The sequence below is a fragment of the Apium graveolens genome, chromosome 1 (assembly GCF_009905375.1).
Source record: "Apium graveolens cultivar Ventura chromosome 1, ASM990537v1, whole genome shotgun sequence".
Classification (NCBI taxonomy): Eukaryota; Viridiplantae; Streptophyta; class Magnoliopsida; order Apiales; family Apiaceae; genus Apium; species Apium graveolens.
Window position 1 is genome coordinate 179,435,910 of NC_133647.1, and position 11,091 is coordinate 179,447,000.

An 11,091-nucleotide genomic window follows, 5' to 3' on the forward strand; every position below is an offset into this window, starting at 1 on the left:
TCGTACGAAGAACTTGATGGGTCCCGAATCAGGTAAAATCATCTGTAAAAAGGCCATGTTCAGTGACAAGAAGGTCGACTGAGAACTGATCGTGACTGAAGAGATTGAGCAATACCGAACTCCTCCGGGCGATGAAAGGTAGTTCCCGAAGATGGGTGAATTTAATGGAAAGGGCGATCTGGAGGACCACTGTGAAAAATACGAGCTGTTGATGATTGAGATGGGTCATAATGACATCATGATGTGCAAAATATTCAAGACATACCTAAAGGGCTCAGCTTCGATATGGTACAAGTCCCTCAAACCCGGGTCCATTGGGTCGTATGAGCAGTTGCAGAGAAAGTTCCTGAAGTACTATTCACATCTATGCCGAAAGGCGAAAGACACTGAGGCCTTGGTCCATTGTAGATAGAGGGCGAACGAGAAACTTGGAGATTATTTGGCTCGGTTCAAGGAGGAAGTTGGAATGGTCACAAATCTGGACAAGGTCAAGGAAATGGGCTTCTTTGCGGCAGGGTTGGACCCCTATAAAAGTGAAAAGCTTCGCTCATCTCTTTACGATCCCCCCCCCCCCAAATCCCTCAATGATATCTATGTGAGGGGAGAGAATATTCGGATAAAAATGAGAAGTAGCGGGGGTTATAAAGATTCTCAAAGGGATGACCGGTCGAAGCGAACCAAGAGGTATGACAGCTCAAGACCGGAGGGTGACCGAAGGGACAGTATAAAAGAGGGAAGAAAGGAAACAGATCGTGGGGCCGAACGACGATGAGATAGAGATTCAGCTGTATTCACCCCTTTGAATGCACCGATCTCCAAGATTCTCCATGAGATTAAGGGAAATCCTGGGTTCGTTCGGCCAACAAAGATGAAGGTCCCAAATCATAAGAAGAATCCCGAAAAGTACTGTGATTATCACATAAATAATGGGGATAATATTGATGAGTGTTACCATCTCAAAAAGCTTATTGAACGAATGATCAAAGAAGGCGAACTTAATCAGTTCGTATGAGATCTAAGAGATAGACCGGGTCCGAAGGACAATCAGGAAGAGCCGGAAGTCGAGGAGCCTGAAAGAAGAAGCAGGATAAGGGGCAAAGTGAAGACAATCTCGGGGTGTGCTGGATAGAGACAGTAAGACGACGAAGAAGAAGTACTCCAGATAAGTATACAACCTTTACCAGTTCGGTCAGGCGAAGCCCCACATGCACATGACCTTTAGCACCGAGAACTATGAGGATGTCATTTGTCCGCACGAAGACCCTCTTATTATCAATCCCCTCATTTGGAAAAATAAAATTTGGAAGGTACTTGTAGATACTGGAAGCTTGGCCAACATCTTGTTCCACGAGACTTACTGTAAGATGAACTTGGCAGGTGAACAATTGGACCCATGCAACGAAGCACCTCTCTACGCCTTTGGAGGACACCCAATACAGTTCGAAGGTACAATCACTCTACCTCTCCTTTTGGGTAAATTATTATACACTGTTAAAAGACAGTAAAATTCTACGTTATTCGGATTGAGGGTCCTTACAATGCAATTATGGGAAGGTAGTTCTTGTCAACCTTTGGGGCGGTGGAGTCCATATCCAACCTCAAGCTTAAATTTCCGAATGAAAAGGGGGTAGGGGAGATGAGGGGCGATCAGAAGACCGTCCGGATAATCATGTTGGAAGACTTAGAAAAGGATCAGGCCAACAAAAGACCAGATGAGACTGGAAAAAGAAATAGGGTCGAAACTGAACCGAGTGGGAGCCGAGAAACCCTGTATATTGAACTGGAGAAATTCGGGGTGGATCTCTCAAGTCCAACCATCGATCCAGCAGCCGAAGTCGAAGAAGTTGAACTATATGCAGGGCATTCGGGCAAAATGGTTCGGATTGGGAGAAACATGGAAAAAAAATGAAGGAAAAGGTTATTGCGATCATTCGGCAGTATCATGATGTGTTCGCCTAGAGGCCGGAGGACATGCCTGGTTTGGATCCCAAGATGGCTAAGCATTTCCTTAACAGACAGACCGAGGCCAAATTAGTCAAACAGAAAAAGAGGACCTTTGCAGCGAACGATAGAAGGTCATTGAGGCCGAAGTAGAAAAGCTATTGGAAGCAAAGTTCATTGAAAAAATTGAGTATCCTGACTGGTTGGCTAATGTGGTGGTCGTTAAAAAATCTAACGGAAAGTGGGAGGATGTGCGTAGACTACACAGATCTCAACAAGGCTTGTCCAAAGGATCACTACCCTCTCCCCAGCATCGACCAGTTAATAGACGCCACTTCCGGATACCAGGTGCTTAGCTTTCTTGATGTTTTTTCTAGTTATCATCAAATTGCTAGGAACGATAAAGATGTGCCCAAGACAATGTTCATAACTCCGAAGGGAGCCTATGCATATATTAAAATGGCCTTCGGTCTTAAGAACGCTGGAGCCACATTTCAACGAATGATGAACAAAATGTTCAAGGAACAGATAGGCCGAAACATGGAGGCTTATGTATATGATATGATCGTGAAATCACCGTTCTGAGATCATGCCGAAGACCTGAGAGAGTGCTTCGAGACTCTCCGAAGGAATAACATGAGGATTAATCCGAACAAGTGTACATTCGAAATAGCAAGTGGAAAGTTTCTGGGCTATATGATCAGTGCCTAAGGGATAGAAGCGAATTCGGAGAAAATCGAAGTTGTTATCAATATGGAAGCTCCAAAATGCATCCAGGATATTTAGAAACTAATCGGCTGACTAGCAGCCCTTCGGCGGTTCATCTCCCGATCAGCCGAGAAAACACTCCCTTTCTTCACCGTACTCAAGGGGTCAAAGAATTTCGAGTGGGGGCCAGAATGTCAAAAGGCATTTGAAGAAGTAAAGGAATATCTCACCAAGGACCCACTCTTAATGAGACCTGATCCGAAGGAAACTCTCCAGCTCTACCTTGTTGTGTCCGATCGAACACTTGGGGTGCTGCTAGTGAAATATCATGAGGGGAACCAACATCATGTCTTCTACGTGTCCCATGTGCTTAAGGACGCAGAAACAAGGTACCTAAACGCCAAAAAATTACATATGGGTTGGTCATGGCCTCCTGAAAATTGTGACATTATTTCCAAGGCCGAACAGTTCATATCGTCATTGATCAACCATTGAAAAAAATTCTGACAAGACCAGAAGCTTCGGGAAGGGTTGTAGCTTGGTCCATCAAGCTGAGAGTACGAGCAAAGGGATTCCCGAACGAAAGCCTATGCCACCAAGGTAAAAGATTCCTCTCTATCATTTGAAACCTTTAAACTAAGTCAGATAGGCAGAGAAAATAACAGTTAGCCAGACACCCTATCCAGGCTAGCTTCGGATGAGACACAAAGCCTAACTGGTTCTATCTACCTCATCGAAGCCATGACGCCTTCAATCGAAAGGAAAGACTGCCTCAAAATACACCAAGGCGTCGATTGGATGACCCCGATTCAGAATTTCCTAGAAAAAGGAATCCTCCTCGTGGACCGAAGGGAAGCCCGAAAAGTAAAGTATAGGGCATCAAGCTACACTATTGTCAGCGAAAAGATGTATCATCGCTCGGTCAGTCAGCCCCTCTTAAGGTGCTTGAATCATGTAGAGAAACAACATGCCTTAGAGGCGGTGCATAAAGGTATTTGCGGAGAACATTTGGTCGGTCGGTCACTTGCCTTTAAGATCCTTCGTCAAGGATTCTTTTGGCCGACTTTGTGAGTCGGTGCGAGCGAATATACAAAGAAGTGCAAACAGTGTCAATTATTTGCCATAGTGCCGAAGCAGCCTCTAGAGGAAACTGCCTCAGTTCTGAGTCCCATAACATTTGCCATGTGGGCCATAGATATCGTCAGCATTCTTCACATCAGCACAAGACAGGCGAAATACTACATCATCGCCATCGAATACATGACCAAGTGGGTCGCAGCCCAGCCACTATCCTCCATAACTGAAGAAGCAGCCAAGAAATTCTTCCTTGAGCAAGTCCTCCTCAGGTTCGAAATATCAAAGGTATGTGTCTCGAACAATGGAACACAGTTCGTCGGGAATATATTCTGAAAATTTCTGCATCATTTCGGAGTCCAATGAAAGTTCAGTTCAGTTGCACACCCACAAGGAAACAAGGCCATCGAAGCGGCCAACAAGATAATTTTTCAAGGAATTAAGAAGAGATTGAGTGAGGCCAAAGGAAGATGGCCGATGATCTACCATGGATTTTAAGGGCTAACCAAACAACTCCCAAATCATCCATCGGGGAAACTCCCTTTAGATTGACATATGGAACATATGCCCTAGTTTTGATCGAAGTGGGCTTAGAGTCTCGTAGAACAGAATTATACAACATGGAAGTCAATAACTTTGAATTAAGGGTGAACGCATACTTCTTAGAAGAAGAAAGGAGGCTGCTCATCAAAGAATTGTAAAGTACCTACTGCAGGTCGCCCAACACTATGATTCGGGAATTAAGAAAAGGTCATTCAGTGTTGGTAACTTAGTCCTACGGGAATTAGCTGCATCAATGCCAATAAGACAAGGGAAACTTCAGCCAAACCGGGAAGGACCTTACAAGGTGATTGAGGTTGTTCATCCCGAAACTTACAAGTTGGAGACACTGGCTGGAGAAACCATCAAGAACAGTTGGCATGCTAGTCGCCTTCGAAAATTTTATCAGTAAAAAAAATTATTTTATTTATTATTTGTACTTAATGAATTAAAAGTGTAGTGACTTAATGATCAATGAAAATTCACTTCCTTCACACAACTTTATTACTTGAAACTATAACAAATTGAGCAGGTGAATGAGTATTATCTAGGGGGCGATCCCGAAAAAGATAAACCCTTCGCCCACCACATATGGTTTGCTTAAAATGAAAGGGCGAACAAATATTATCTAGGGGAAATCCTAAAAGGAATAATACCCTTCACTTTACAACTGCTATAATACTTGGATTGTCATGGCAAGGATGAACGAAGGATGTCTAAGGGCAATCCTAGAAAAAGACATTCCCCTTCGCCCCCCATAATTTTTATCCATTACAAAAGTACGCTATATCCGAAGAAATGAAGAAGATTATGTCTAGGGACGATCCTAAAGAAGACAAGCCCTTTGTCATCAACCTAACATTTTATGTAAATTTTTACAAATAAACCTTATGAGCGAAAAAGGTCTCACCTAGGAGCGATCCCAAAAAAACGAGCCCCTCCTCTTCCAGATTAAATCTAACACTTAAAGTTTTACCTAAATTTTTCTAAGTACAGTTATCGACCGATGGAACGAAGGAGGACAAGCCTAGGGAAAATCTAAAGAAAGTCATCCCCTTGTTCCTTCACCCAAAAAGATGTAATCTCTTCAATGTTTACGACCCAAGGTTTCGCTTCGGGCTAACAACTTGCCCCCTTAACACTCGGGGCCGAAGATAGAAATTGCATAAAAATTTGCTGAGGTGGATGTAGAGCCAAAGAAGCAAGGCCGGAGATATGGAAAAGAAGTAAAAATTTGTTTAAGGCAAAAATAAGCCAAATATGCAATAAACTATGCTAAGCTGCTAAGTCAAAATAAGATAGAAGGAAAATATGGATGTAAAAGAAAGCGTTACATAAATGAATCCCAAAGGTAATAAAGTTACAGTGCCTGAAGGAAAACAGAGTATGAGGCTCGAAGGCAAAAGTAGCAAAATATAAGTAAAAATTACAAGTTAAAAAATCTAAAGTTGAAGGTCTTTATCGGAGAGCTCTTCATCTTCACCAGAGGAGACCTCTCCACCATCGGCCGACCAATGGGATCCTCTAGGCTGTCGTCCAATAGATGCTTATAATCCCAGCCAAGGTGGTGAGCCTTTTCCAGGATATAGTCAGCATCGAATTGGAAGTACTCTTTGGTCTGGTCCAACTACTTCTTCTTCTTGCGAACCTCCTTGCGAGACTTCTTCAGCTGACCATTCCGATGGGCGATTCTCCTATTCTCCCGAGCCAGATCCCCCTTCAAACTCTGCTTGTCATTCCGCAACACGATCGCCTGGCCGATCAGGGTTTGATTCTGCAGTTGAACCCTCCTGATCTCCTCCTCGGCACCTCATCCATCCTGCCCTCCATATACCGAACCTTGACCACAACAGCAGCGACCCGAGGAGTAGCTTGCAAAAAATATGTAATGACAAAAAATATATTAGACAACCGAAGAAAGCGGACAAAAAAGTAAAATATATTAAAATAAACACAACTTACAAGAGATAAGAAGGACATCAGCTATGTGTAGGCTTCAGCTAGAGAGGCTGACGCAAAAAAAGACTAGTCAGCCTGAAGCTGAAGACCGTGACAGAGGTCCGAAGTCACGTCCTTTGTAGCCTGCCTCGCCGGGTAGACCGTATGATCGATGGTCAGAACGGCCCACTTGGGGACAAATGTCTGAACGACCCCATCCTGATTCCGGAGCCGCTTGGAGCGGCCTCCCTCGCCTATGAATTCCATATCGTCCCCCTAACTGTCCTCCGTAGCCGGAGGGGTCTGTTGAAGCGGGACCGATCTCTATGCTCCAGTCTCCTTCTCCGCAGTCGAGGGGTCTGGAACGATCTTCTTCCCGGCCACCCTGGCCTTCTCTGCAGCCCTCTTCTCCGCTGCCTTAACCTTCTTCCTCTAAATAAGGGCTTCCCTGGAAGACATTGAAAATAAATGAAGACAGAAGAAAGGTCAGTCCAAGCAAGTATTGCAAAATGCTAAGTACATAATGCATAAAAGCAGAAGGAAGACAAAAACAGTTATACAGCAAGTTATAAATAAAAGAGACGAAGGAAAAAAGGTTGTTACCCCCACCCCACAAACTGAGTATCCAATCTCTATCCCGGAACTCCTCGGGACCCAGTTTTTCTACCTTCGCGTGCACTAAGGCCGCGTACAAATCCTTCTCTTCATCACTGAGATTCGACATCAGAAGAGCTGAAGGATTGACCTCACGCCACACCGAAATTTCGGCCAACTTCGGCCCACTGATGAAACACCCACTACAAGAAAAATGGATAAATATGACCGGTCCAAAACCGGTCGCGTTTAGGTAAATTCGACCGATGGCGGTTGTATTTAGCTAAATGCGACCGATTTTGGGACCGGTCGTACATATGGTAGTGATATTTAGTAAGTCAGTTGTATTTAGTCTGAATTCAACTGCCTAAATTCGACTGGTCAAATACGACATCTAAATTTGACCGAAGACGGTCGAATTTGATTTAAAATTTATTTTTAATCTTTAGTTAAAGTTCAAAAATCCCGCCCAAATTTTTTTTAAAAAAAAAAATTAAAATAGTTCGCCCAAAAAATAAATTCGGCTTAATATAGTCAAAAATAAAATTCTAAATTTGAATAACACCAATTTTTTTTAAAAAACTTTTCGGAATTGAAAAATTTATGTATTCTGTTGAGCTTCTCAATTAACTCCGACAAACCAATGCAAGCTCAAATCAACATTTTTTAACTCATTTGTAAACACCAAATAATTAAACACTGCTTCAAAATCCGAAACTCACCATAACAAAATCATATCATTGATAAATCCTCGATTTTGATTAAATTCAACTAAACTAATTAGCAAAATCCGTTCAAACCACAAACTGGGCAATTCTTAGACATATCATACACAATTGTATACTATATTAATCTATAATCACAAAAGCACCTAATTTAAACTATGTTATAATTACAAATTAAAGTAATGATATATAACCCCTTTAATTTTTACCTTCTCATATAACCACCATGCACAAAGATACATACAGCTCTACAAAAACCCTTAATTGATTTGATAAATGGGCTTGAAATATTTTATAGTAGCGGCCTCCTCTGACCTCGATTTTATACTGACGTAAGATTCAACAAGAAGCGATTTGACCCCTGTCACATGTTCTCGACTAGCTCATGTCCTCGGCCGAAGAAGCTCACTGTTCCATGGCCAGTTTGAACCGTCTTTGTCATTTACGATGAAGAGGACGATAAGCCTTTTAATGGAAAAGTGAATGTAAGTTGGAGGTGGGGAAGGTGAAAATTCAAAATCTAGGAGAGAGTAAGGTGGGGAGGAAATAGGGTTATGATGATTAATAGCTTATGGGCCGATGTGTTAAATAGCTGATGTTTTGTTAATAAATGATATTTAACAAATTTAAATAAGAATTTTCTTTGTTGTAACAATTAAATAAGACTTATAGATGTCTAATTAGGAGAAATATTAAGGTACAAAATGATAATTTACTATTTAACATTATATTAATGTTGAATAATAAATTTGTTAATTAAAAAATGCAAAGTTTTACCGAAAGTAATAGTGGTTCATGATAATTTGATGATTGAAACATAATAATTTACTTTTAAATTTCATTACATAAAATATAAAAATTACCCATGACGAAATCACATGAAATATGAAAGTAGATTTGTTTACAAGGTTAATGTACGGAGTTTTACTTTAAATTATTGCAGTGATCCAATTATTAATGTTAATAAAATTGGGAAGGTAGGATAAAATAAAGGATTTTTTTTTATAAATACCGAAGTTTTACAAAATTTTAGCAAAAATGCTTTCACTTTTTAAAAATATTTGTAAAACTATGTGCAACTATTTTTGCAACCACGTTTGCAACGTAAAATTATATATAAAAAAAATCAAAAATACGTTCTAATTGCAACCATATTTGAAATCTAAAATGCAACCTAAAACAGTTACACAATTTACACTAAATTGCAACCTATTATGCAACATCGTATTTTTGCAAATATTTTCAAAGTAAAATAGTATTTTTGCAAAACATTCAAGTTAGAAAAATTGCAAGTAATTTTACAAAAGTAGTATTTTTGATAAATTATCTAAAATAAAAGGCAAAATGCTTATCTAAAAAAAGTCAAAAATATATTTTATGTCCATCCATTAAATTTAAATTTATAACCCCTGAACTATGTATCTAACCATACTAACTACTCGTATATACATATTTAAGAAAAACTTTATATTAATCTAATAATTTATACAACCGCTAGCGGTTGAATTTATTAGCGCTAAATAATTCAGTTGACGGGAAAATTCCCTCCATTTTTTGATGGAGTCAAATTCAACTGCACAAAAAAACCGGTCGCACTTATTACTAAACTCAACTGTGGGCGGTTGTATTTAGCCATGCCCAATGAAACAACCGATATCGGTCGAATTTAGGCCGGTTGAATTTATGTAGTTGAATTTATGCTTATTTTCTTGTAGTGACCAGTAGGTGTGGGTGGTCTTGTTACTGGAATTTGTGGTCGTCTAGTCCGCTCGACCGGCTCGGCGAGCGATGTTGTAAAAACCTGGGCTCTTCGGGTTTCTCCGAAAATCGTAGGGGAACCAGAAGAGCCGGGTGAACGGCTGGATACCGACCTGGAGGCATCAGTTATGAAAGCAGTTGATATGGATGAACCTGTTCGGGTCCATCTTCCCCAAGGCGATACCCATCTGGCCGAAGAGCCATCTGAGAATCTTCAGCAACGGGACCCTGAAGCCACACTTGAATGCCGCTTCAGAAATACCCACGACACAATCTTCGTAGCCCTTCGGCACGCCCAGAGTATCGTAGATCCGTTCGTCACCTTTGGCAGCATAAATCCGGAAGTAGCCTCGTGGGACGGGATAATCAAAATACATTTGTCCCACTCTCTCTTTCGATAGCTCCAAACGGTTGTTAGCCGCAGAGTAGGCCGCTAACGAGCCAAACGGATCCTTCTCGGTTCATTTGGGATGAGAGGTAGAAGTCCCCGCAAGAGTATTTGCTCGGTCCATGTCTCTGTATTCGAAAATAAAGAGACGAATTAGTTCATGTACTCGGATAAACAACAAAAAAAAATTTAAAAAGACAAAGGGACCGAGTACATATCTTAAGACCGAACGAACGACTCTTAAAGTAAAGCGCCTAGAGTCGGCTCCCGAAGGACGTTCTACATACGAGGTTTCCCGAAGGAAGTTCTTGCCCGCAAAACCCTTTTGCATGTCATCTTTAAACTCAACAGGAAAAGAAAAAAAAAGGACGGAACATCCGAGGTCGGCTACCGAAGGATGTTCTATAGCAAGAATTCCCCGAAGGAAGTTCTTGCTCCAGAACATCTCACATGCCATCTTTAAACCCACAGATGTCCCAGAAAAGAAGAAATGGTGCCCGGGAAAACACCCCATATACAAAAAATAGAATAGCAAAAGAATGTGCATGCAAAACTCGAAAACAGAAAAATAAACATTACAATAGAATACCTAGAAAAGAAAGCAGATTTTGAGATGTTGTTCAATGGAGATTGGGTGATCTGGAAAGATGGAGTTTGCGTTGCCCGTCTTGCAAAAATTTGAGAGTATTTTTCTGGTACCTGGAGGCGGAAAGTAAAAAATAAGCTAGGTGGCAGGGAAGTATTTATATAGGCGCCCAAAAAAGGAACATAAACATGTGGGTTCCAAAAAACCCACTAATGAGCTTTTTAAAATGGACGGCCCGGATGGAAACGGTTGGAATTCAACGGCTAAGATGGTGCCATGAAATGACGTGATAGACAGTTGTCCCTATCATTACACCCACGATGTTGTCACCTGGATGAATGAAGACCGCGGCAAAACCGAATGATCGTCCTAGGGTTTCCACACCCCAAGATGGGCCAAAATCGATATCCATCGGCCCGACCGAAGGCTCAGTCGAACGACAGGGACATGTTAGCTATGAGCCTAGTAAGACCCAATGAACGAAAGCCCATTGGACGACTATACTATTGGGCTGAAGGCCCAGCGTGGCCCACACCATTCTACAGTTCAAGGCCCATTCTCCTCCTACCGTTAGGACCCACCGATCATAACGCCCCCATTTCACTCCTCGTCTTTACTCTAGAAGTAACGGGCGAGCATTTATGGTGAGTTTGGGTATAAATACCCATGGGAAAATAAGACAAAGATAAATCTATTCACGTACTCTCATATTCTCTATATTTTCTTGTTATTCCCAAAATCTACTCTACATCCAGATCACTTATTCTCACACCAGAGATAGACCTGGCAACGTTCCGTGTCGTGTACAAACGTTCTGTGTACTTTCGTGTTTTCGTGTA